At 45.7% G+C, this 25,645-nt stretch overlaps 1 long non-coding RNA gene across 3 annotated transcripts; it reads left to right on the top strand.

Annotated features, from left to right (window-relative positions):
• Positions 1-15,705: 15,705 nt before the first annotated feature.
• LOC144180606 (uncharacterized) lies at positions 15,706-25,324 on the top strand. Of its 3 annotated transcripts, XR_013324473.1 has the most exons (6): positions 15,706-15,922; positions 17,346-17,524; positions 19,877-20,017; positions 21,949-22,065; positions 24,545-24,579; positions 24,800-25,324. It is a non-coding gene; the product is annotated as an uncharacterized LOC144180606 (long non-coding RNA). The 3 variants fall into 3 exon arrangements; XR_013324472.1 differs by lacking the exon at positions 24,545-24,579 and having other exon boundaries at positions 24,800-25,320; XR_013324474.1 differs by lacking the exons at positions 15,706-15,922; positions 24,545-24,579 and adding an exon at positions 16,968-17,177 and having other exon boundaries at positions 24,800-25,318.
• The last annotated feature ends 321 nt before the right edge of the window (positions 25,325-25,645 follow it).

The following is a 25,645-nucleotide window of genomic DNA, read 5'->3' as shown; positions in this document are numbered from 1 at the left end:
GATTGCCTCTTCAGAATCGTACTGACACCACGTTTAGGCAATATAGGCCATATAAGTAGGCCATATAATAGGCCATAAGTAGGCCATATAATTTAGAAAATGGAACGCCGTTGCGACCACTAGCTTATTTCCTGAAACAGAACCTCTGATGTCGTATGTGCCATCTCTGCGATTGGCTTAGGCCAGCAAAAGCAGGCAGTAATTCCGCAGATGTTATAAGCTTGCGGAAGGAGATATTCGCGCTTACATTTAGGGTACTTCCTTTCTATGGCAGTACAAATTCTGGGGTAAACAGTGCTAGTTACGAAAGTAGACGTAAACACAGAAGTATCCATGTGTACTGTCGTTGGTACGCCGGGCCCTATGCTTGTTTTAGCTGCACAGCACTGCGGCGTTTTGCGGTTGTCTCAGACAAAATTGACCGATTTGCTTAAAGGAGCCATGAAGAGAAAATACAACTTCGTTTAATTTGACAGAACTAGGATTCAGTATCTCACTCAGCTCCATTACAGCCCAAAAGATGTTTTTTAACTAAAAACAGCAAGAAGTATTTAAAAATTTTCAAATTTTGCGCCACAGTGACGTGTTATGAGCAAGAATGACGTCATACGGGGCAACAATAAAACATAATTTTCAGTGCGTTAAATGCTCGTCAGCATTCAAGTGATGTGGTCAAATGGAACTACAGGCCCCATTACTGACGTCCAGTCATGTCTCGTCGCGACACGTCAGTTAGGCGGCCGCCAATCACACAAACAAGGTTCCGTGACGTCATAGAAGAGTTGCGAGAAATTGGCTAGGGGGTCGCGACTGCTTCACACGTTTTTTTTCATATCTCCGTTATTTGTTCGAAGATTGCGATGATATTGGTATCATTGTTATCGGGACCAAACAGTCTTTCTAATAAACCCAACTTGTTTTTTGTCTTCATGGCTCCTTTAAGCCACGGTGTCTTGCGTGCCTATATTTGTCGAACGAACACCATTTTTCACGAAATGCTTATTTTTTACCTTTACAAAAACAAGCCACGCACAAATAAGTTCAAAAGCAAAGCAAATTCGGAAAATGGCCTGCCCCGGTATGGAACCATCCAGGTTGACCAACGGTGAACAACGCTCCGCACCACACTAGCTTTAAGTTGAAGACCTGCCCTTGCGATGTTATTTCAGACGTCATGAAAACACATGATTTGGCTGGAGAATCAAAACTTTAACTTTAATCGAATAATTTCCCAGTTAATAAAGCATCGTTGGCTTCCTGACAAGCGTGGGGAGCACTAAAAAACACGAAATCTTTCAAATAAAACAAACTTGCATTTTGTCTGCATAGCCCCTTTAAGCACGCCACCGATACTGCTATGTTAAATATCACCTCTGAAAGCGCAGTGTCCTGAGATTAAGCGACAATGTTAAAAGGCACGTTTGGTCTTCGCTGTTGAAAGCCGTACTCAATAAACTCCAGGTGAAAAATAACAGCGCACTTCGGTGGTTTCCAATGATTATTTTGAACGTTCAGTGACATCCGTTAGTTGCTGTTATTTCAACATACAACTGCAACCTTATCTTCAATTTAATGAAGTTTTATCAACATCACCATCAAGAGCCTATTTAGGTCCGATGCAGGACGAACATAGCTCCCATTGACCTCCAATGGCTCCGGTCCTGCGCTGCTGACATCCATTCTTCGCCACTTCCTTTTTTCGTCTCTCAGTCGCGTTACTGGAATTTCCCCTCTTCTAGATAAGTCTCACGGTGTCGACTCTGTGGCCGTCTTGGTTCACCGGTTGCCATTTTGTCTCAGTACATGGTCAGCCCAAGTCCATTTCCTTTTCTTTACTTGAAATAATATATCTTCTACTCGAGTTTGTTTACTGATCAAGAAAACGCATTTTCTGTGCTAAAGGTCCGCCCTCTAACTCTTTTTTGTGGCTATTTGAGGAGATTTAAGTTTGCTTTCTAGCTGTTTACTGAGACTCCAAGTTTACGCTTCATATGTGATCATCGGCAGGATGCATTGTCTATATATTCTTATTTGGAGGAGTATTGGTGGCTCACTTGTCCTTATTTCGGGGCCCTTGCCGACTGCACCCTAGCCGATCGCTGTTCTGCGCCGGATTTCGCTCTCGTGGTTGGGGTCGGCATTGACAACGAGTTTGAGGTAGTTGTATGCTGCTAATAAAGTTTTTTTCTTTGTTTGTTCTAGAGCTTCGTTACATATACTGAAGAGACCGCTTTGGGCATGTTTATTCATCATTAGTTCAGATGTTTTCATATTTATTTTTATGAGCGCAGCTATGCTTTCTGATTGTAGATTCTCAACAATTATTGGCAGGTGTTCTGGGGACTCGCCTAACAAATCTATTCCGTATGCAATCCTGAAATGGCTTAGGTACTCCTTGTTTATCCGTAATTCTGTGTTTTCCCCGTCGAACTCCTTGCACATACCCTCCAGACATGTTTTGAACCGTCTTGGCGAGAAGTTATATCCTTGTCGTACTCCCGTTGGATCGAAACCCGTCCCTTTGCTTCTGAAACACTATCCTGCCTTTACACACACACCTTATACGTGTTGTCCAGAAGTCCTTATGTAGATCCATTTTATTCCATCAGCTTTTATTGCCTCCAGCAACGCCGCCAGTGTATACTGAATCAAATGCTTTTCTTCTTGTCTATAAACGCCATGTCAATAGGTCTAGTGTATTTTGCGGCTTTTGCTACAACTTTACTGACGGCGTGGATGGTATCGATTGTTGAGTATCCTTTCGTACATCCAGCCTGCTCTCTGGGTGGTGTAAAATTAAGGCTGTCACTAATGCGGTTACTCTTACATTCTAAACAAGTTGTATGCAACTGACAGTAAGATAATGGGTCTGCAATTGTTAATCTCTGCGATACCTCTGTTCTTCTTAATCAGATTATGCAGGAGTTTATTCAGGCTAAGGGCAATTTTAGAGCACTTAAGCATTCTGAAAATAGTGCAACAAATTTTTCCAGCACATCTTCACCCTTATTCGAACACGCACGGCTATGTCGTCCACGCCAGAAGCCTTTCCTGATTTATTGCCCTTGACAGCGCACTGTGGGTCATCTTCTTTGTTTTTGTCCCTCGCCTTGTCCTTCACTTAGACATTTCGCTAATACCAACTCACCCAAACCAATAATCTGCTGAGCCTTTTCAACTCCTCTTTACTTACTAGTTGGTCATTGCAACCATCAGCCAGTTGCCCTGGTCTAACATCGCACGCGTAGCGCCTGGTGGAGAATGGTGCTGCTACTTTTATAATCTCATCATACTGTTCGTACTGTTACGTGGCTTGTCTCTGAATGCTTATATTCTGTCTTTGGTGAAAGCCAGCTTATTCTTAGTGGCTTTCAGTCTTCCTTATATTTACAGCTCTTCATTGATTACTGCGATGTTATAAATATGGATGTCGTTCACTTTATCTCTGTTGGTCAATTTCGACAGGTGGCTAATTTACTTTGGTTCGCCGCACCCGATACATTTATCCTAATTCATTTCGCGAATAGTTCCTTGGTTTTCTGGGCTAGTTTTCTAGTTTATTTCCTGCATGCAGCTGCTTCCACAGGTGCTGAGGATTCTGTGATTGCCTTGATAGATTGGCATGTAGCCCTCCCACGCTATTCGCGTTCTCCCCATTTAAAAAAACTAATTTCTTATGAAAGGTCATTAAATTTCCTGCGTCCTAGCTCTGACTTAATTCATGCTGCGTTTCTTACTTTTCGCGAGTTTCTTTCATTCTCTTTTGAGAATCAACCACAATTTGCACCTAATCATCCTATATTCTAGGGGTCGGCGACCTGCGGCCCGTGGGCCTCATGCGTGCATTGAGGCAGTATTATGCGGCGTCCAGCATGTCATCAGAACACCTATTCTGCCCCCTGTAACTTCTTAGCTAAGGGCCGACCCCCCAGTTGTGATTTCCAATGGAGTCAGAAGCGCGAAAAGAACAAATAATATATCACTTCCAGTTGGCATCGTCCCCCATCCTGACACTCAGCCAAGTGATTTTCCGTTATACTGAAATATTATTCTGAATCTTCTCAATTTTTTCTTTGCCTTCGTAGCCCGTCTCTCTCTCTCTCTGTACCCGATTTGGCGTTCGAACTTCCGCCGTGTTGGCTTCATGCAACTCGGCTATCCTCCTCAAAAGTTTTTCGGCCCCTGCTATATTCGTGGCTCCAAATCTTCCCTAACATCTGTACGTCTAGTAGAGTCTGTTTAAGGTATATAATGGAAGAAAGATGTCTCCCATTTGCTTACGCGTTTCATGGGTACAGAACCAGCGAAAGAGATGCGAAATGCTCCAGCCAAAAACATTCACAGTAGCAGCGCGAATGCGTCGCCAAAAGTAGTCCGATCGCTTCGCCAATATAATATGTAGCGCTAGGTAGACGACTATATTTCTGGTGTTTTAGAGCTAAAGCTCTACTATACGGAAACATTGTACATAATTCATCGCTTCGCAAGTGACCTTCAGCCGCATCGCTTAATTTCCTATCGCGGTCGCCGCTGCGGTACCAGGTGGCTCGGAGATGCTTAATGGCTCTTTCACGTTCGGGTCGTTGCTCCGCACGTGCTGGGTATTCTGGAAGTGCGCTTCACGGAAGGGAACGACTGAACCAGGCGCGAATTTACCGGCTGTTTCGCCCATGTTCAGTTCCTCAGTATCGTCATCAAATTTTCGCTGCCTGGGCTGTCCGTGCGGGCCAGAGAAGGGGAAAGGATGAATTTATTCGTACAGTAGGTACTGCTGGAAGGCAGTCTGCGAAATTTTAATCAAAGCCTAACTTTCACAACACAATGTATGCAATTGTGTATACTTTTGCACGTGATAAATGGGTTAGAGAGCGTAAAAACCTCAATCATTTATGTATTCGGAAGTATATGGTGGTTAGCGCAGTGCTGCCAATATGTGCCCTTTTTTTGGTTTTATTTCTGACTCACGTGACAAAGAAGCGCGTCATGGTGAATAATACAAGCTCCCCGCATTGCTTGGATGCCGATTTTTTGTTCCATGCTTTTGCAACAGAAAAGCCCTAAGAGAGAATACGGGTTTACAACGCAAACCAAGTCTCTCTAAACCATGTATGGCTTCTTGTATACCACAACCACATGGTACTTGGGCGTTTTTAGTGCTAACTGACACACTTGTAGGGATAGTGCTCGGGGCCTACGCGTTTGAACATCGGCGGTGAGGAAAATTGATTGTAAAATTATGAAGTTCTGGTTCTAAGTAAAAAAAATTTTTGTACTTAAAGAGTTACGATTGGGCAAATATGCAACCTGGCGCCTCTTTCACGGAATCACCTTTCAGTGCAACTACCAACACTTAACTAGTAGGGCCAGCAGGAAATGGCTCTGATGATCATTCTCCCTACTAGGCACTGCCATTTAAGCCCGCTGTTGAATTTAGGATCCGTTGCAGGTTAAAAATTATGTAATTGCTGTTGATTTATTCCGGCACCTGGACGATACTTCGCATAGTTCATTTAATAATTACCGCAGTGGTCCTTCCCAGATCATATCACAATGCTTGCTTTTTACCACGTAGGAAGTTTCAAAAGGAAAAATTAGCATGCCTTCCCAAAGAAATTTGAGAGAAGCACGAAAGTCAAAGCGCGCCCACCTTTCGCTCAAAGTGCGACCAATCGATTGTCAAGCCTTCAAAGACCCAGATCATAAGCGAAAAAAGAACCCACGCGGCGTTTTTTCGCTCAATAAGTAAACACATCTACGAAGAATTTTTAATGTACACCACTGCGTGGTTCACAAATTATGGTATACTATTGTATCCTTCTTCCTAATCGATGCATGTAGGTGTTATCTAAAACCGCGAATTTTTCGCGATTTTCAAGTAACCATTTTCACACATGAAAGACCGGCTTTACGCACAAGCCATGGGTTTGAAGATCATATAAGAGCTGTTCGGTCGACAAACTGGTCTCTGGAAATGTTTTTCAACAGAACACCCTCGTTCCCACCAAGAACATTTTTGCTGTAATTACTTGTATTTTAGGAGCCGCTGTGACACTTCATGTATGCCACTTTTATTTGGTTGATTTGTTGCCTGCCAGTAATTGCACTTAACTCTTTTTGATGAAAATGTTGAACATGCCGGCGTGTGTTAGGATCTCCTCAGCGTAACAGCTTTTACTTAATTCATTACTCGTACATGAGATGTGTGCATGTGTTGTACCAAGCAGTCCTTTAAGTTTTAGCTCGGCCTGCAAGCCCGAAGGCTCTCTGGCTGTTTTCTGAAAGTTAATATTGATTCATTTATTATAGGCTTGGCCGCCTGCAATGAAGCTTAGAACGCCGCAGGTAACAAAAAAAGATGAGCACAGGCAAATACCAGGAGAAAAATCTCCACTAAAAAGAAAATAATTCGTGACCTTCAACTCTCTGAAGAAAGATGTCCTGCGAGGCTGGAAGCAGTCCATGAAGGGCACAAAACAAAACGAATATTTGAAATTTACGATCAAGCATACTTCCTAGAAAGTTATCTGAATGAAACGTGGAAGGACTTGAGTTTTATTCCTTTATTCCAGTGGGCAAACATGACGCTGTTTATTTCCCGTCCCCATAATGGGCATCTTACTCTCTCCAAACCACAACAACCTAGTCCGCTTGACCACTGAGGACACCGGAGAAGTTGCATTGAGCCATTTGACGTAAATGTTTACACCTCCCGCCAGCACAACGTGCATGTCATGAGTAAGGACACGGAGCTTATAGCTTCGCACACATGCCTCTACTCCCCGCCCTCCTAAACCGTGCATACATAAACACGCAACCGGTTATGAGCGCGCTTAAAAGAGAAAGACACGGTTCACACTGTCGCTCTGAAAGCGTTCAATCTAAACAAGAATTTTTGGCTCATGTCGGCGTTTCAAAAAGACCAGATTCTGTTCCTCCGGGAGGGATTCGCAGCTACTACACGAGCTGGAATTTGCGGTGGCACATGCGGTGGCGGCTGCTTTCCGTTGTTTCGCGCCCATTCCCACTTCTGTTTAGACCAACGGTCCTGCAGTTCAGTCTTTGGTTTGACCGGCTTCGGTCTCAAAGACAAACCTTGCTTACTCATTTACGCCAATACTTATAACGCGCTGAAAATACTTATTCTTGAGCACGTTTTGTATGATCTCAAATTGTGATTGCTATTCGAGATTCAATAAAACGTGACAACAAATAACGCATAACACAGAGAGATTGGTTGCTGTTCCACGAATGTAGGAAAGTAAGTATTGTTTATGGGTGGATGAGCGCCACAAATTAGCCCTTGTTAGGAACTCTAGGCATTACGCTATTCCTATGTTTTGTTTCATGTCGTATAAAATAGGTCGTGCACGCGAATTTATATTATTACGAATTGAATACAAAGAAGGAAGGTTACGCAGCGCTATGCATGACGCGTGGAATAGCTTGGGCTCCTTGATGGTTGAAGAGTAAATAGTTGTAAATACATACATTTCTCTCATGTACATGGCTCATGTTACCTTTGTACCGCCATGTAATAATACATTCCATAGGAAGGGGGCGGCTCTTGTTAACATTGATTTTAAAATGTCAAGGTAACTCGCGGTAACGCTGTAGTGATTCGTTAACATACTTTGTGGGCCAAGACTTTTTTTCGCAATATGAACTTGTGTAAGTGTGTGTATAACAAAGACCGATCGAACTGCCAACTAACAAGAATAATCACGGAGAGCCCTAAGTTTGACTGAAGGACCTTTGGAATTATTATGCAGGCCTGTCTGTGACACTAGAGTCACCCTATTGCAAAATTCAAAGTTTAATGGATTTAGCTACAATAAATGGATTTGTTTGTGAAGTATACATGTTTTAGAGAGAGCAGCGAGTTCCAACTAAATGGGCCTTCAGGTTTGGATTTCTACTTACTTACCTGCCACTATCACTGACACTCCTTTTTGCCAATACCTCTAGCTGTCGCTCGCACATGCTGCTTCAGCAAAATAAACTGCAAGCATTACGAAGCCACACAAATGTTCTGTTCAAGGGGAAATTGTTATAAAGTAGGTACGCTTTAAATGACAAAGTTGAATTCAGCAGTCACTGTGGCATTCCCCAATCGCGTTTCGGGAAACGCCGATGAGCAGCTATCAGCATAATCTGTTCTAGCGCCGTTAAAAGCAGGTGTTTAATTTTTGTATTACTTTGTTGTGGCTTCATGAAGAAAGCATTATGTTGCGACATTTCCAACCTCCCGATTACTGCCTCCGCAAAGATGAAAAAAAGTTACGAGTGAGCAAACAAACACGTGAGATTATGGCTACTACAGATTTGGCTACGAAAGGGAGTGACCCAAATTAGGAGGTTTACTTCCCGTGTTGCCCATGTAGGCGCACAAAGACAAACGACGCCACTGCAGCTTTACACAACGGTCGGAGAGCCACAGATTGGCGCAGAAGCACAAACGGCATTGGTCCGAGTCCGACCTTATCCGCATTTTTCCCCTCCTCTTACCTGTTGGGCAAATTACAACCGCGGCTAAACCTGGTCTCTGCAATTACATGCAGAAGTGCGTCCGCTCAAGGATGAGACGTTTTCCGCCCCCTGCGTTTACGTGCAACGATTGCAATACCTATGCGTGATGGCCACACAGAAACTTCCTTTTCATCGATTTTTGCACATAACAGCACAAACCATAGCTACCACTTAGAAAGGACTGCATGACCGCAAAATGCGTCAAAAATGTGCTCCAAATGGCTTCTCGCGTGCGCAATGGTAACCCATTTTCAGAGCCCAGAGAATTGCACCGAACAGTAGCGCTACACCTCGAAACGCATCTCCGCAGCGGTGCTTAACCGAGTGCTCACGTCGAGCGGTCGCTGGTGAGGCAAACATGTTCAAAAGAGTAATGGCAGATTACCTTTCGACTGGATCACAGCGTGCCTCTTTTTTTTCTCTATTTTGTGGCCCATAATTTAGAGAAGAGCAGCCGAGCGATGGAACGCGCGTGGATGGCGTGCTCCAGCAGTCCAAATAGGGTACGAGTTTTTTTACTTTTTTTTTCTTTTTTTGTATAAAACTTGTCGTGTAGATTCTTTCTACTTCATAGCTATATTCACTCACCTTTACAGATAAAATAAATTTAAATTGATGTGCGATACATTGTGGCTAGAACATAGGAGCAAGCGGTGTAGTTTTAATAGATATTCCGCTACTGTTATCTTTAAGGGCTAAGAGGCAGCGAACGGTGCATGATATGACTGCAGGTTGTGCAATATTTGACCGTATGCTGGAAACGTGTGCTGTAGAGACTAAAATGTCAGCAAGTTATGGCTGCCACTCAGTTCCGTTGAAGAGTTGTACGCGCTGTCGAGAAAAGGTAACAACTATATGTCGCTAATGACCTTGAAAGTGGAGGAACGCGTTACTGCCTCACGTTACCTCTGAGTGATAGCAACGCATAGCAGCTCCCGTTACAACGAAGAAATAAAGCGCGTTGCGTTAATCTTACCAGTTCATTCTCACATACTGAACGCAAGACAGGTGCCTATACCATATTTGTGCAATTTAACCACCCCCAGATTTCAAGCGCCCTCCCCTATCTCGGGAATATATTTGGAAAAACCGTGTGCACCCGAATGTATACCCCCTTTTTCTGTGTAACCAACGTGAGGTGGACTTTAGACACGTGGAATTCGGCCCGAGGTTTCGGCCCGAGTTTTTCGGTCCGAGATTTAAGAAATTTCACAATGCAGAAAGAAGAGGACCTGCTGGGGAAACTGAAAGCGGCGACCCAAGCGGAACAGCGGACGCGAGCGGCAGTGCGTGTGACTGAGTATCATACGTGAGCGGTGCGTTCACTGACTTTAGCCACTTTGCTTTTGAATGTCCGCCAAATGAAACATCATTCTTTGCGCACGTGTCGTCGAGATACTGCCGCCAAAAAAAGTGGCGGAGGTGAGCGGGCAATTTAAGTTTTTCGAATCTAAGCACCCTCCACAGTTTGGGCATCGCGATGGTAGAAAAAAGAGGGTGCCTAAAATCGAATATTTACGGTAATATCGCAGTAACATGAGCCTTAATAAAGATAACAAAGCACGCACAGATTTGAACGTGCACACATGACGGGTTGCTGTCATAAGAGCGTAAATTCTTATGTTAGCTCGTTCCTTGGCAGCTCTTATTGCACAGGCTTTCACCCAAGTTGCGTCTTGCAATTCGAGGGTAATAAAAATTTTATTTTAAAATAAATTGATCAGTGCCAATATATGCATTGATTGTATTGTGTCTACACGCTCGTACGCCTATTTGTATTAGTTATTTTGTGATTTGGTGTGACTAGGTTCAAAAGTGAGGGTGTTGAGCTTCTGCTTTGTGCGTTCTTTGTAGGCGTTATGTATGTGGGTGTGTTGTTGGCGTTGGTATGTGCTGTGCGCGTGCTGAGGGAATGCGTGTGTGTGCCTGACAGTATAGGTGAGATTGTGTGCTAGCGCTCTTGGGGGAATGCCTGCGTGTGTGGTGCAGGTTTGCGTGCATGTGTAGGCGCAAGTGTTCTTGGCAATTTGTGCGGGCGTGACACCGTTTGCGTGTGGGCCAGTATTTTTGTGTGCTTGCTTGGTCCTTGGTTAATTTGATAGAAATTCGTGTCGTACCCAATCGTACTAATAAGCCGCCGTTGTTTTTTCGTTGTCCTGTGCGAAAAAAGGCCGCTGCGCAGTCGAAAATGTCAACAGGAATACGACAGAAACCCAACAAGAATTCCTGTTGTACGACACAATTTCTGTAGTTACGACAGAATTCCTGTCGTTACGACAAAGCTTTCTGTTGTTACGACACACATTTCTGTCGTAACGACAGTCAATCTTCTCAACGACAAACATTCCTGTAGTCACAACAGAACTACCTGTCGTCACGACAGCCATCATGCTGTCGTGACATAGCCAGCTGTCGTGACGTCTGTCGTTACTACAAGACTACGACAAAAATGCTGTAGTAGCAAAGCTGGCTGTCGTGACGACAGAATCTTGTAGTAACTACAGAGGCATAAATGCTGTCGTGACGTCTGTAGTTGCAACAGGACCACGACAAAAATGCTGTAGTAGCAATGCCGGCTGTCGTGACGACCGATTCTTGTCGTCACTACAGATGCGGCTGCCGTGGCAAAATATGTCGCGATACATGAATCTGTCTACACAACAGCCAACAGTCGAACAAGATAATTCTGTCGTGAGGACAGCTTTGCAACTGCAGTTGCAAAGCTGTTATGTGTTTATTTCTTGCGATGAAAGAGAATATTTTTACCACTTTCCTGCTCACAGAATCAACGACGAAATGAAACTTACAATTTTAACACCGGGGACGCGGGAGCAGAATTGAGTTTACTGTTTTTCTCGCTGTAACACGACGACTAACAAAATAAAACACACGATATTGCCCTAAACCCGACACCGCAACTCACAGCCAATAAAAAAATAAAAAGGTGCGAACGCCCAAGAAGTTTCTTTCCATAAAAACCAAATTGTACGTGAGAAAAAAAACTGAAACCAAACTCCACACCTACCCACATCGTGGCAGCAGGCGAACAGGTGAAGCACCAATGACAAAACTAAAAGAGAATCAATAAAGCAGACACAATAAAGTCCTAACCACATGGACTCGAAATCACGCGTCGCGCGATCGTCGGCGTCGTTCGGCGTCTACGCGCGGGCCCTCAGGAGAGGGCGAGCAACCGCATGAGACCGGCGAAGTCGCGCGCCAGTAGCTGCGTCAGCGGGCGTTGCTGGACGTCAATTGCCATCCTGTTGAAGTCGTTTATGAGCAGTTATTATCGATTATTGAACTGCAATTATCAAGACTTTAGCTTTAGCAAAAAAGAAAATCACTTGGCATATTTATTCATTGCTATATAAGTATGTTGGCAATGTATCTCGAGTCATCATGGTCAAATCTGAACAAAATAAGATAGGATGATAAACGAAGACGCACCTCGCCAAACTGCTTTAGTTGCTTGTTGATTTAACCTGCATGTTATGTACCGACTGCAGGTGCATAAATTCAAAGTGTAAGCACAACAAATTTCAGCCCTGCCTTGATACTGAGGTTACCGTCGAACGTCATTTGTAGGTTAAAAGGCAAGGTATTCTGGCACCCTGACTGTACCCTGTAAAAAAAAAAAAAAAAACTGATCAAACCCTCGCCGGAAAAAAAAAGGCTTTTTTGGGATTCGAACCACGGACTTCAAAACGAAAGTCCGACACCCAACCGCTCGACCACACAAGGAGACAGGGAGGTACACAGAATTCGGTGTACCAAACGAGGCTGCCCACAAATAGTGTCGGATGTGCTTTGTTTTGGTCGTGTTTGAGAGACTTGAGCAGTGGTAACGCTTGTTTCTTGCGCACCGATCTTGGAGCCGAGGACGATAATGCTAGTGCTACGAGCGATGTAACCACAGGTCCCTCATTTGAGTCAAGAGAAGCTATCGCACATCCCCGGTCAGCGCAAGCCACGGGAGCTACGAATGGAAGGGAATGCGCCGCTAGAATTCTGGCGTTGATAACGCTTGCTCGTCACGCACCGATCTTGCAGACAAGCCACATTATGCTTATACTGGATGCGATGTAGCCAGAGCTCCCTTATTTAAATCGCAGATCCCCGATCTCCCCGTTGAAAGCCGAACAAGCCACAAATGGATAAGCGCTTGCGAACAGAAATAGCTGGCAATTTGTCTCAAGGCAACCGATTACCGCAAGTTAAAAATAAATCGATTGTTTTCTGCTGAAAAGAATGCCCCAAAACCACGCGAAGACGGACGCTGTCGCCCGCTTTCCGATGCTCTCTCGCGCTGCGTCGACGCCGATATCTGGCGAGCGTAGACATCGGCGTCGCTCGGGCGTCAGTTCGCGTAGCCGTGCATTTCTGGCGACGACGTCGACGCGAGAAAACGCCGAAAGTGCTCTGCATGTGGTTGGGCCCCCCGACCACTGCAGCCCCGACCACTGCAAAAAGAAGAGAAACACGGTGCAGAAAATGATGTGTGTGAAAGAACACATGAAAGAACCGTGCTGAAGTTGGAAGCTGCTATCACCACTATCACTAGTTAATACAGTGCTAATTTTTATCAAGAGGTTTTTAACCCGTTAATAAATTATGTTCATTATTACAACCAAAATGATTGAGTTTTCACGTATCGCTTCATCGGCTTCATCTTCTGGCATCAACCAACGCCAACGCCGCCTATATTCGCCGCGAGATCGACATGTAGGTGGCGACAGCGTCGCGCCTCTAGTGTGGATACTCCGCTGAGCGGGTCCGTAAGAATGCACACTGTGGGCGCGCTTCGTGCCTTTTTCCCGCCGTATGTGCGCACGAAAGGCGCAAACAAGAGTGGTATGCTGTAGTTCGGTTCCTCAACGTTCAGTATAGCATGGAAGCGGCAGTAGGTTTTCATTACTATGCCAAAGAAGGTACGACACATCGGGAATCGCAGAATGGCCGTAATAGTGACAATGAACCTGTACGCCGTGGCTCGTAGCAAGCTCGATCTTTCCAGACTATAGCTTTGAGCCTTCAATAAAAGCATAAGCAGAAACAAATCACGAAGCCTCGATCTCTAAAATTCAGTTTACAACGGCAATCTCGATCGCTTTCACTGGTAGCATGACGCATTCTTGCATTTGTGGGATGCCCTGAAATGGTAACACCACCTACCTGCCCCGACATTCTTTCTAAGAGCTTACGATATTTTCGTGTGTTAGAAAGGCGACATAAAATTACTGAATTTTCATCAGCGCAGAGTTATAAATGTAACCGGTCTAACGGGTTTTTAAATGAAATTTTAGTGACTCTGAAAGAAGGTTTGATGAATAACGGTGTCGGATCACTTATTTACGCCTTTTGTCGCAAGTGAACTTGTGAATTGAATTCTCAACGCACGCACTACAAGCAACATCTCATGTTTAGCTAGGTTTTCGCAAAGTGACAAGCAGCTGTTTACAGTGTGCAAACCAAGCTTCTGGGACCTCACAGTGAGCACAAATTTTCTGTTACGGCTGCTCTGTTGACCATTTGCGTTCCTTTTAAAATCTAACAGGTGCCTGCAACAGCGAGATGTGTTTGCATTCTTGCGTATAAGGTCGCTTGCGAACCCTAAAGATGGCAAATAAAGTTGCGCTGTTGCAGATGTAGTAAAACGTTTCCTTTTTATTTTTCGTCGCGAATCAGCGCAACGGGTTCCCGGTAACTACTTTGTTTTGTAAACCGAACATCGCCTCTGTCTTGGCATTTAATTCTTGAGGATTGGATAAAAAAATGCAAGGATAAAAGTTTTCTGTGCATTTCGTTTTTTTTTTCGGGGGGGTAGGGGGTGGGGTGGGGTCTGCCAAAGTTGCAAGAGCAGCGAGAAGAGAACGCATGTAACGCGAAAAGCCAAACGTTGATTATTAGTATTAATTACAATCAAAAGTACGCTAGGCGTCGTTTTCTGTAGCGGTGAAAAAGCAGTACTTCGACACGTATTTTTAAAACTGATTACCCGCCCTTTGGTGCGAGATTGTCCAGGAATTGTGGCTCGCCTTTTTCAAAATTGTATTGAAAACAAGCATTTTGAGGGAAAAAAAAATAGCGACCCATGGCACACACCCCTCACACATGTGGACAACAACGTGCATTATATTACGCGATTTTTCCTCTTTCGTCAAACTTAGGTCCAGCTTAAGAGGTTAAGACGTGACCATATGAGGCATTTGGTTATACTGAGTGAGGCACATTTCTGGACAAAGTGATTCATGTCGGGATTTGAAAATGTTATATATGAAAATGACCCACGAAACGCCACACCACAGACGTAAACTCACAACTGCTTAATTTTACCGCGAAATTCCCCCTAAACACTCTTGTCCATCCATAGAAACGTATTTTAAATAAGACGTAAAATTAGCAACTCAGTATAAACAACGACTGTCCAAAAATAGTATTTATTTTAGAAAAGGTACGGGAAGAACACGATCACACAGGCGCTTGCGGGTGTTGTAATGTATGTGCGATAATGCATGGGCCCGGTAATGTATGGGCGATAATGTATGGGCCCGGTAATGTATGGGCGATAGCGCACGGGTCGTGGGCAGTGTAATTGTTTTTGTTTGTTTCTTCTTTCTATAAGGAACTATGGTGTGGCAAATGCACGGGTATGCACAGGTCTTGTCGTTCTTACTCGTTTCGCGTACTAAACTTTTATCCTTTAAATAATCACCACGCCACCTTCAAAAAGCACCCTTCGACGTTCCCGAAACGGCAGGCGGCTGCACTCAACAATACGAAAATTGCAACGTGTGGAAGCAATGTTTAAAACACGTTTCACACTCAAGCGGTGACCACGGCGAAGATGTTTCGTGGAACCCGCAACGGCCGCTGATTATTGCGTTTATAGAGGAAATGCGCAAGCAGAGGTAACTATGTCAATGCTTATTGTCAAACGAGTACACATATTGGTTGTTTTGTCGTGTGCAGCACGCGTCTTGCGCCGCACGCAACGTGAACAAGCAGACGACTCGAGAGCGCCATCCACACTAGGAGCGGTTCGTCCCGCCGCCGCCAGGGGCCGACTGTGTTCGCGCTCGGGGCGAATAGGCCGACTGAAGCCGTAGCCAGCCGTAGCCGCAGCCCTCACTGTTGCAACACACATGGCAACGCACATTACGCCGCGTTTCTTTTCTTGCGCTGCTCGATCGTTGTCGTATGCACGTAGTGTGACCGTGTAACGTTTTCGTTCAATATGTTTTGGAAGGTAGAAGAGAAGTCGTGGGGCCTACGGACGAGCGTAATTTTTTTGTGGTGGACGTCGACGACTACGAGCGTGGCGTGGGAAGTGTTTTGGCTCGGCGACAGAGAGACGCGGGAAGATTATTCGACGGCACCATCGTTCACATGACCGGTAAGTGTTCTTACCCTTAAATTGTGCATAACAGTGTCTGAGCGCTTTTTAGCAGTTTTACATCTGCCACTAACCGCAGAAAGTAAGGAATGAATATCGGCATGCCGGCTGAGCCGTCGGAAGGCGCGGAGATCCTCTTCACCGTATATGGCGCCGACGCCGAAGAAAATGGCTCGTATTACCACCTTGCACATTTTCCACGTAACACGCTCTATTCAGGACTGTGCTGGCTACCAGTTAGTCGGGTTAGGAATTCATCTGCATTGTTCGTGTCGTCGAGTAGTCGCCAAGCCACATTTTCACGTACAGTCGGCAAAAGGCTTTAACGCGCGAGCGGCGTGCTCCGGAGTGCGCGGGAGACACGTAGGGATAACGCCTGGTTTAAGATAGGTAGAATGTGTGCATGCGAGGCCCGTATCAGCGCGATGGCTGTGTCCCTCCTCGCTGCACCCGTCGCCTTGGCTTCCACCCCTTCTTTTACCGTAATAAGCGCTGTGTGCCTGCGCTGCCGGGCCGGGAAACAAAACTGGAGATTACCCGCCTTAACGCTCGTTGTGCGAGTTTTTCGTCTGCATTAGCCTTGGCGCACAGCTGTTCATTGCGTTATCGTTCCGCCAATAGCTGCATGAGTCCCTTGAGCGCCACTGTCCGGTTTCAGGGCTCGGCTTTGCATGTCACTGCTGACGGGCTCACGCCACAATACTCAATGCACTGTGCAAGCGATCACGGTCCGATATCTAGTTACTATAAAACACCGGCAGCGATGCGTTTTCTGCTATTGTCGTTCGTTGTCTCGCATACAGGAAAACACTCCTGTCTAAATTGTGTAGGGCGCAGCAAAAAAAGCGTTGCACGTAGTTAAACGCAGCCAACGATCTACTACCAATCGCTCATTTCCGCTATTGTTTCCCGGCCCGGCAGTGCAGGCAGCGCTTCTCACGACGAAAGAAGGTACGGAATTCAAGGCGACGGGCACAGCGACAAGGGAAAGAACCATCGCGCTGATGCGGGTCGCGCATGCTCACACACTACCGGTGTCAAACCAGGCGTTCTCACTAAGTGTCTCGCGCGCAGTCTAGAGCACGCCGCTCGCGCGTTATAGACAAGCCTTTTGCCGACTGTACGAGCTTCGAAATCGTGGTTTTTCTGTGAAGGCCGTCTTGCCAGCAGCCACTGCAGTAATGTTATTTGTAAATGCTCTTATCGAACATGACGCACATAAATGCCAAGGCGCTAGAATAGCCACCGCTTTCAGGTATGTTTATTAGGGGAAGTCAATATTTGCATGAAAGTTGACCTCATAACTATCATTAAACACGCGTAAAATGACACTGAAGTGTGCTTGTTGCTCTAAATAGGTGTCATTACGGTGGACGAGGCTCGGAACAAGTATGGCATGTTATCTCTTGACCTCTCATTGCAGGCAGACAAAAAAACTGCGAAGGCAGAGAAAAGATCAGCGAAGGTCGACATCATTCTTCGAGCTGCCGCAAGGGACCAAGACCCTGTAGCAGTTTTAAGGAAGAGGGTCGTGCAATTGGAAGCCGAGATGCGGGGGCTGCGATCACTCAACATGGAGTGGCCGGCAAGTTCTTTTCACCAGTGCGTAAACAATGCTCCATCTGTGTGCATGGCTTCTTATCACTATTATGAGCTAAGCAACGTACCAGATACTGCAGTTGCTATCATGCTTAGTTGGCTGTAATGTCAACTGTTGCAGGAAGGTTTCACTTCCTCAAACATGTTGCATTACCATCTAAGGAGCCTACAGCCTGATTGAACAGGTTCCTTTCTTTGGGTGGGTGAAAACAAAACTGCCCTGCAGCACGACCTTGTCACGTGGCTTCTATACGAAGATTTTGAGCTATTGGTTTATTTAGTTGCTAGCCATGGCCTTTTTGCAGGCACTGCATAAATTACTGCCCGTTGAAAGTGCTTTACTCGCTGTAAAGGATTTTGACAATGAGATTGTTTGGAAGAGAAGGCCCAGTAAAAAAAATTCATAAAACTGCAATTCCAGTGGAAGTGCAGGAACACGGCAATGCTGCTTTATGTTTTGTAGCAGACTTGCTAACAATGTGACTGAGTGGGCAACACAACTTATTGCTCTATATTTTTCATACAGCCCCAACCCTAAAAGTGACTTGTTAGTCTCATAAAAGGACAATCTGTACCCATGTAGAATGACTTGTTTGCGATTTTGTGCGTGCTGAGAATGGTATTGACCAACCTTTAAATTCCTTTAAAAGTGGAGCAATTTATTAAAGGCTGTGGCTAGCGTTCCGTCCAGACGGAACGATATACAAGTGCTAAAGTTCCGTCGAGACGGAACGGGGCGCTGCGGGTTATGCTTCCGTCCAGACCGAATACGTCTGAGAGCTTAGCGTTCGCCGGCGTGAAATTTGTACAGTTCCGTCTAGGTGAAAGGAAAACCGGCTGATTAGACGACGTGCTCCGTCTTCAGATTTGGTGTAGGCGTTGCGCTTCGGATAATGGCAGTATTGTACCGGGTTCGATTCCCCCCGGACATGCTTTTTTTTTTCCTTTGCTTGGTTGAGCCAGCGTTTTGCAACAGTTAACTTCTTGCCCACTTTACAATTGACGCGGGGAGAGCAGTCGGTCTTGATTTCGCACTCAACCGGCTGCTCCGCTACCGCTCAATAGAGCCAAGGCCGACGTGTCCATCGCCAGAGTTCCGATCACCTCTAGTTCGTAATGGTGATTCGGTGATTCGTAACGGTGACTCTAGCTAGTCAATGAGCAGAAGTGGTTTGACCGGTAGGGTAAAAATCTACAAAACTCAAGAAAGGCGATCGGACGGAGCATTTTCTGCCCGCGAAAATGCGCCGCGCACGCCACAGGCGCGCTGATGCTGCAGCGGAACCACTGGTACGCTGCGACCGGCGCGGCCAGTGGCAGGAACATGGCGGCGGCTTCGGCCGCGAAGTGGTGTCGGGAGCAAGAGCGACCGCTCAAAATGCCGCTCAAGACACGCACGAAGTTGCTTGAGCGGTAAAGGAGCTTATAATTTTGGGCGAGAACGGTACTACAAAACATCATCCGCACAGCTAGTGAAAGCGCCCATGCAGTATCTGCCGGGGTGTTGGCCTAAAATCTCTGGCGGTCTATGCTGGCGGAGCCAACCGGCTGAGTCGAGCGCTTCGAAACTGCCGCCATGAGGCGCGTGCCTCCCCAATGGCGCAAGTCGCAGGCTCCTCCCACTGCCGCGCACGACGCGCGTCATTTTCTGAGTGAGGAGGCTAGAAGACGCGGGCGTCAAAAAAAAAAAAAAAACTCGCTTCACAACAAGCAGCGAGGGCAGTCGTTCTTGATATTTACCCAGCTAAATGAACCGCTTCCGCTCATTGACTAGCCAGAAGAACCGTTAATTAGTAATCACCATTACGAACTAGAGGGGATCGGAACTCTGGCGATGGACACGTCGGCCTTTGCTCTATTGAGCGGTAGCGGAGCAGCCGGTTGAGTGCGAAATCAAGACCGACTGCTCTCACCGCGTCAATTGTAAAGTGGGCAAGAAGTTAGCTATTGCATAACGCTGGCGCAACCACGCAAAAAAAAAAATAAAATAAAAACCAAGCATGTCCGGGGGGAATCGAACCCGGTACAATACTGCCAGTATCCGAGGAGCAACCCCTACACCACATCTGAAGGTGGAGCAGGGCGTTTAATCAGCCGGTTTTGCTTTCGTCCAGACGGAACTGTACAAATTTCACGCCGGCTCCGTCGGGACGGAACGCTAAGCTCTCAGTTGTATTCCGTCTGGATGGAAGGATAACCTGCAGCGCCCTGTTCCGTCTGGATGGAACTTTAGCACTTGTATATCGTTTCGTCTGGACGGAACGCTAGCCACAGCCTTTATTAAAACTGATTGCCTGTACTGCGTATTGTTTTAAGAGTGCAACACTTTTTCATGTGGCTCAGGCACCTCGCCAGGGAGTGAAAAGAGTGGACATGGCCTGCAGCTCCCTGCCAGCATGAGCCCTGCAGAACCACCAGCACCCGACACCAGCTGCGCCAGCATGAGCCTGGCGGCACTACCAGCACGAGCCCTCTATGGCGCTGGCTGTGAAGAAAGTAGGTGTTTAACGCTTTCTTTCTGTTAGTCCCAGAAATTGGCTTGTTTTTGCTACTGTAGAAAGTAATCGTTTTGTAAAACATGGGGTATGTTCGACAAACAGGGTCACGTAAGACAACTCCAAAGCGGCGGACTGCTGTGCAGCTACAACAAGCATAGTGTGCCCAGTACCAACAGCAGTGCTCATCAATATTTCTATGCTTATGTGTATTTTGTACTTTGACTGCTGTAAAATGAATATGCATTGCATTTATGCGCAAATAGCTCATTTGGAAAGCTTGCAAGCCGTACCTAATTTGTGTTTGCTTTTGCCGGCCTCAGCCAATCGCACAACTGGGCACATAGGATATCTAGTTTCTGTTGCGGGAAATGAGCTAGTGGGTTGCATGGCCATTCCCTTTTTCCCTACTTATATAGCTTATTTGGGTGAAGCGCACATTAAAAGTGGTGTCACTATGATTTTAACGTGGCAATCTTTCGAATGAACCAAACTTGTGATGTGTCTGCATGGCCCATTTAGCTGGAAGTTTTATGAGTGTATTGTTATGCTCTGCAGTAATATAAATGAGAAAAGCACCACTTTTTTAGCACGGGGAGCATTCGTTTTACTGCGAAGCAGTCTGTGTTTCAACCCCCCCCCCTCCCCTTCGGGTTTTATTCCAGTGAAGCCATTTTCTGGGTGTCGCTTGCTCTTGTCGTTTTTGCTAAGCACACACATATAAGCGGTTGCTGGTTTACGCGTGCACATGTGGGGACCAGAGGAAGGAGGGTAGGTCGTGCATGCAAAACTATAGGTTTCACACCCTCTTACATGTGGAGTCTTACACATGGATGACGAACAGCCAAATGCGACCTGTCTGGTGTCTTCACTGGTCGAGCAAATTGGGTTGTGTGCTACGCACACAGTAAGGGAAACAGACAGATTCATGTTTGTTTGCTAGAATAAAGCTCGAGTCTGTCCAAGTTTAATTCAGTAAAACGACTGGTAAGTACCGTATTTACTCGCGTAATCCTCGCACCCCTAATGTGAGCCACCAAAACTTGGATTTTTTGGTTCCTCGCATAATCCTCGCACCCCCAACTTTGCAGCGGCGAAAGTTGCCCGCTCGCGAAACCCGCATGGTGCACGCGCTCTCCAACGCGCGCCCTCCCCCGCCGCCTCTCCGTTCGGCGGAGAGCGCTGTGTACCCAAGGCCATCCAGGCGCCCTAGCACGCTACTCGCACGTTTCGCGTGCGAGTGCGAGCCGGTTTCGCGTGCGCGCAACTAGACTAGTCTCCATGGGGAAGAGCGCCAGCTACACTGCCGCTTTCAAATTGAAAGCGATAGAGTACGCGATCGAACACGGCAACCGCGCCGCAGGCAGGCACTTCAGCGCCACCGACTTCAACGTGCGTTACTGTCAAGCTTCACAAGTAGGGTACGCACATGACGACGATGAGATAGGGCGCGCACCAGAAAGCAAAGGCGGCAATTTCATGATCGCTGATCGACGGGATACTGTTTACGTTGTAAATTATAAAATTAAAAAAAATAGCTGCTGTTGGCAACACTGAGCTTACATATACAAAAAACGACCGCTACATTTAGCGGGATTGGCAGAAGGCAAATTGGCAACACTGTGCACCACATTTTTTTTCTCCGCATAATTCTCGCACCCCTAACTTCGCATTGACTTTTCTGAAAAAAAAGTGCGAGGATTATGCGAGTAAATACGGTATGCTGCCTTGCAAATTATGAACAAACGTGGTTTGTTTCGTGCACTTCATCGACTGCGCCCGGCTTCGCAGTTCATCTATGTGGAGCCATTGTGTTTAGTTCTATGAAATGGCAGGGGTTAAAAACACAGTTTTGGCAGTCTAATTTGCAGTCTTTTTACGTTGTTTGCCATTGTCTTGCATTACATGTATTGTTTTGTTCTATTGATGCAGATCCCTTCTGGCACTACCTGCAGATGAAGGGCTGCGAACCAGGGGACATAAGCAAGCGACACATGCTGCTAGCGAGATATCTAGCACGAGGGTCCGTGGATCTGCACCAATAAGAAGGTACATGTTTACTAATTTGGTTGCTGGAAACCTAGGCCAGTGTCTACTGTTTTAAAGGGACCCTGCAGCACTTGCCATCGACTACTCGGAATGTAGTTTGGGGTAAAGTCTATTGTCCTAGAAATCGCCCTTCCAAGAATTATGAAAAGCCCTTTACTGTCACCGAAACTATGCACGATTAGAAATAGCGCATAGTTGTTCTCTCTCAACTCGACTGCGGACAACGCAACGAAAGCTGTGTGCTCTCTCCTGGAGAGGGGGGCGGCTTGCAGCGTTCTCTTCGGCGTCCTTGCAGCGTTCTCTTCGGCGTCCTTGGACATATCATAGGCTGGGGAGTATTCTCTGCAACGTGGGGGAGGGGGTGGAGTCAATTCTGGTTTGGTGCCACAAAAAAGCAGGCATGGCTGCCTGCTGGCAAGCACGCGCTCAGGCTGGTAGAGCGTTTTTGAAGCAATAAGCAATTGTTGCCTAGTGGTCTCGTTGAAAGGAGAGTATTGAGTTTTTCACTCAAACTCCGTGCGCACTCAGCAAAAAAAATACCAAACTGCGCATGCAGGTTTAGGCATAGAAGAGATTGGTACACAGCGCCGATGACGGCGAATCCTCACAAGAAATGTGAGAAATGAGTCGCAAAGTTGACCAGCGACAGCCAATTGAACAGCCATGGCCGCAATGACGTCGTTTAGGCATGCCAAGAGCGAAGAGTGCGCGGTTGGTTTTTCCCCGTCTTTCACGATTTGTGTGCTCACCGCTTCACATGGACTGGTAATATTTGGCTCAGGTATTCCTGGCAGTGTAATCTAAACATTGTGCAGGTTTACTGGCACTGTTTAAAGAGTGTTCCAGGGTCCTTTTAATCCAAAATGGTCAGTTACTGAAACAGGCATTTTTGATTGTCTGCATTGATAGTTTGTTTGTCTAAATTGACACGGCAACTACGCACCTCGACTGAGAAGACTGCAGTTCACGCTGCGCGCAAATTTTGCATTAGGGAGTATCGGCACTTTTTCTTTTTAATGTGTATAATTTGCTGAACTTTTATCGTTGCTTAACTTCACTTAGATTTATGAGCTGGCTTATATATAACTCTTTGGGGAAAGTTTTTTGAGTATGATGTCACGCTGTAGTAATTTAACTCTCGTTAGCACTGGAAAATTGACCGATTTTTAGGGGTCCAAGAAAAACAATTTTTCTGCAAAATCATTGGTAAGAACTAATTAAGATAAAAAAAATTACCACGCGTGGTGCCCGTGCCATGCGGTGAAGTCGAACCTGCGTTTCAACATAGGCAATTTTGGGTGGTTCCCTGGAAGAAATCTGGCGATTTGACATTATCAGAGGCACCAATGTGTCCCCGTGTGACGTAAAAAGATTTTGTCAGTGACTGACTTTGCATTTACAGCCAGCACAGTATTCGGGACAAGCACGCGATGCGGAAAAACATGCATGGAGTTGAAAACGAAACTCCGTGGTTGATGCTTGTTGACGTTCACTGTCAGTTATCGCTAAAAACATAAACTTGCGGTTTATCATCACCTTCTGACTCGCTATTGTAGCCTTGCTTACAGAAATGCGGTGCAATGTGCTAAAATCGTGCCCCGCAAACTTTGCCCAAGTAGCTGTTGTGCGATAATAAAGATTAGCACTATGAGCCTCATACATTGCAGCGCACCTAACATTTTTGAAATGAAACAGTACAAAAGGTATTGGAGACTCCATCCGAATAGACATTTCAATTAAGGAGCAGCACTAGACCTCTGGAGATACCCTTGTATGGAAACGAAACTGGCAGGCGGACAGCTGGGGGTGTGTAAAGCCGGTTTGAAGTGCTCTTTTCCTCGGAACTGATATCTGGTGACTGGGTGTTATCTTTTGACTTGCATCGGAAGTTCTTCTTGCAGAAAACATTTTAGGGTGCGGGGGAAATCAGGAGTGGCATGCTTTTTTTTTTGTGAGGATGTTTAGCGGATGCTCAAGGCACCATGGCAGGTAGGCTTAAAGTTGAGTAACTGCAGAGTAACACCAAATATGAATTTCGCGATGCAGAAACAAAACCGAAACTGTTGTTAACTGTTTGAATGGTCCTGTGGTAAGTAGAACTACAACACAACTAAGAACAATGTGCGCAAAGGCAATAAGACTGCCTAAAATCGTGAAGTAACTTTGCAAACGGGCACTGCTTGATATTTTCAGCCGATTTCAGGGGTTATTACTGTGTGACTGTTAACCTGACGTTTAAAAATTATCATCCGATTCACCCTTCATGCCCTGATAATAAAAAACCAAACGCTGATGCAGAGTACCTACGGTTGGTATGCATTGTTCTTTAGTAGCAGTGACGCGCAAAGACCAATCCCCTTTCTGCACCCATGTGATGCAAATGCATGTCAAAAATCACGTTTTTGTTGACAAATGAAAACAAAACTGATTTTGAAAGGACATTTTCTGAGCTAAGTCCTAATGGCTGGACTTGTTCCAGAATTGCCAGGAACGCTGTGGAAAGGGGCTTGCAAGGTATCGTTTAAATTGAACGTTTTTGAATAGGCACAGTAATGTGTAAAGCACTTTATCAGCAATAGAGAGCACTTGTTATTGCTCAGCATGCAGAAGCGTGTTTAGCTTTTATAAAATGGCGCAGTTTAAGGAAACAGTATTAGCATTATGATTTTCAGTCTTTTTGTGCTGCCTGTCATTGTGTTGCATCAATGTTCGTTTTTTTTTTCTATCGATTGAGGTTCCTTCTGGCATTACCTCCAAGTGAAGGTCTGCGAGCAAGCTGAAATGCACAAGCGCCACAAGCTTCTGGCTAGATATCTCGCGCAGAATTTCGCTGATCTGCACCGATAGGAGGTACATGGGCTTGTTTGCCAATTTGGCTGGTGTGAACACCAGAGCCAGTGTCTCTACCGTTTTAATACTAAACAGTCATTGTGAGAAATGGCGGCATTTTTAATGGTAGATGTAATTTGCAATTTCGTTTTTGTGCTTCATGAGGTGTGCATTGATAGTTTTTTTGTGTCTTTCTGTGGCTTTCTGCAGCTGTACAATTCATTAGTGGCAGCCTGTGCTATTGGTGGCTTTTCCCTGGGAATGTAGTGTATTTACTATAAGGTTTTTGCAGCTTCAGACAACTTTGCAGCGTTAGAATTGCGCGGATCATCCATAATGCTTGTAGTTAGGGACGGTGCACTTTCAGCCTTCGGCAAGCCAGTTCTAGTGGTACTTGTACTTGTTTTTTCGAGCCTGGAGCTGTGTGTGCATGAAGGAAACTAAAATAAAATTTTTCTATTCTCTTCAGTTTGCCTGTGCATGGGCTCGTGGCATATTTGGGCTGTCTTAACTGTTTACTTACAGTGGACAGCCCAAATACAGTGCTAGGCTGGATTAAAAAATACTGATATTTGCTGCAACAGAATTGTTATGAATGCATTGTGCGACAGGTCAGGACTGCAAGACGCCAGGAATACAAAACACAGCATCAGGACTTCGACAAGACAGGCATGATTCTCGCAGTAGAGCATCAGAACTGTGACATACTACAGGATTACTAGAGGACTACGACATACTACAGGATCACTAC

The sequence above is a fragment of the Haemaphysalis longicornis genome, unplaced genomic scaffold (genome assembly GCF_048455015.1).
Source record: "Haemaphysalis longicornis isolate Haplotype H1 unplaced genomic scaffold, Haemaphysalis longicornis Haplotype H1 scaffold_4, whole genome shotgun sequence".
NCBI lineage: Eukaryota > Metazoa > Arthropoda > Arachnida > Ixodida > Ixodidae > Haemaphysalis > Haemaphysalis longicornis.
Note: the sequence above shows the minus strand (reverse complement) of the source record. Positions and strands in the feature narration are given on the sequence as shown.